Genomic DNA, 2,471 nt, shown 5'->3' with positions numbered 1-2,471 from the left:
TGAAGCCCGCGCGCCTAGAGCCTGTGCTCCACAACAGAGAGAAGCCACCACAATGAGAAGCCCACGCACCACAATGAAGAGTAACCCCCGCTCGCCACAACTGGAGAAAGCCCGTGTGCAGCAATGAAGACCCAATGCAGCCAAAAATAAATTAATTAATTAATTTAAAAATAAAATAAATAAAATAAAATAGGACTCCTGTTTTCTTTCAACAACAAATTCCTAGTTAACAAAACCAAGACGTGGGTTTTTTTTTTTTTTTTTTTTTTTTTTAATAAATTTATTTATTTATTTATTTATTTATTTTTGGCTGTGTTGGGTCTTCGTTGCTGCGTGCGGGCTTTCTCTAGTTGCGGCGAGCGGGGGCTACTCTTTGTTGCGGTGCGCGGGCTTCTCATTGCGGTGGCTTCTCTTGTTGTGGAGCACAGGCTCTAGGCGCGTGGGCTCAGTAGTTGTGGCTCTCCAGCTCCAGAGCGCAGGCTCAGTAGTTGTGGCGCACGGGCTTACTTGCTCCGCGGCATGTGGGATCTTCCCGGACCAGGGCTCGAACCCATGTCCCCTGCATTGGCAGGCGGATTCTTAACCACTGCACCACCAGGGAAGTCCCAAGACGTGGGTTTTTAATAACTGACTTCCACCAGCAGCTATGTAAGCCGTATTCCACCTGTGTGGGCCGTCCCTGCTGAGTCAAACTTCCAACATTTGTGCCCACTTGCAGACTTTACTTGATTGTCATCTTCTGTCACGATGAGTTACCGTAATGAGCTATGGGCAAAGCTCCTGTAAATCCCCTTCACTAGTGTGCCATCTTTGTTCCAAATTACTTGAAATTTAATTACCCCTTTGAAAGTTAATGGGGGAGATAAAAAGAAGATATTAAGAAGTCAAAATGAAATGAAGGCCTCACTTCCTCTGGTCATGTTAGATCTGTGTAAACATTGCTTGGTGTTTGTTTACAGTGTTTTTCCTAAAGTAATCAATAGTACACTAGTTTTAAAAGTTCATAGGATGAGGGAATTCCTTGGTGGTCCAGTGGTTAGGACTTGGTGCTTTCACTGCCGTGGCCTGGGTTCAATTCCTGGTTGGGGAGCTAAGATCCCTAAAGCCGTGCAGCATGGCCAAAAAAAAAAAAAAAAAATGTTCACAGGATGAAAAGGCTGACACTAAACAGCAGTTCCCCACTTCCCACAGCCCTCCGCGCTCAGCTTAGCTCCCTCCTAGTTCACTCATCTCCCTGTTTCTGAATAACCTGTATGTGCTGCTCTTTTTGACTCACCATCTTCATCCTGGCCTGTTGCCTTCCTTCCTGGTGGATTCAGGCTGAGCTCTCACCACCTCCCCTCTGCTTCCCTTTGTCCATCCTCCCAATGCAAGCATCCTATATCATTTCTGTTTTCACCATTCAGAGGTTACGCTATCGTGCATGGGCAAAATCACTCTTTGCCTTTTTATTTTCCCCCATAGTTGTCTTGCCGTTTCTCTGGCTGAGCTTTCTTTGGACCTCTTGCTGATTCTTCCTGCATTTACAGTAGCCTCTTAGCATAACTTGACACGAGCGAGGTCAACCACATTAAGTAATCTATTCTTCCTAATTTTTTTTTTAGATGAGTGAAAGAAGACTTAAAACAATTTAGTTATGAGTATGTGTGAAAGTTTTATCACAATCTCGTAGGCAAGGGGAGAGGCCCCTGTAGGCCAAATCAAAAGTTCATTTTTTTGGATGCAACTAGAGATGATCATACTAAGTGAAGTAAGTCAGAAAGAGAAAGACAAATATCGTATGACATCACTTATATGTGGAATCTAAAATATGATACGAATGAACCTATCTATGAAGCAGAAACAGAATCACGGACATAAGGAAGAACAGACTGGTTCCCGGAGGGGGAGGCGGGAGGGGGAGGGATGGAGTAGGAGGTTGGGGTTAGCAGATGTAAGCTATTATATATAGAATGGATAAACAACAAGGTCCTACTGTATAGCACAGAGAACTATATTCAGTATCCTATGATAAACCATAATGGAAAAGAATATTAAAAAACAGAATGTATATATAACTGAATCACTTTCCTATACAGCAGTAATTAACACAACATTGTAAATCAACTATACTTCAATTTAAAAAAAACAGAAGTTCATTTTTAGGTAGGTATATTTTATAAGAAAATATCACTGTCAGGCTAAATACAGTAAGAATCAATGGCTAACGGTCCTGACAGTCAGTTGGGTGGGTAGGTAATTGGTTTCCCAGATAACTCCTTAAGAATTTTATCAGGGATGCCAATCTCTTCCCCGAAGGAAGATATGAATTATACCAGGCTAATAAGAAAGAGGGACTATAGTCCCTCTTTTTGGCCTGGGCATCATACCTGTTTTGGTTAAATACCTGACTTGGTCAAGAAGGGCCATCTAGTTGTGTTTTTGTTCTAGGAACAAAAATGAAAGTGTCCTAGTTCAGTGCTACCGAAACA

Source organism: Eubalaena glacialis, chromosome 19 (assembly GCF_028564815.1).
Source record: "Eubalaena glacialis isolate mEubGla1 chromosome 19, mEubGla1.1.hap2.+ XY, whole genome shotgun sequence".
Taxonomy (NCBI): Eukaryota; Metazoa; Chordata; class Mammalia; order Artiodactyla; family Balaenidae; genus Eubalaena; species Eubalaena glacialis.
Note: the sequence above shows the minus strand (reverse complement) of the source record.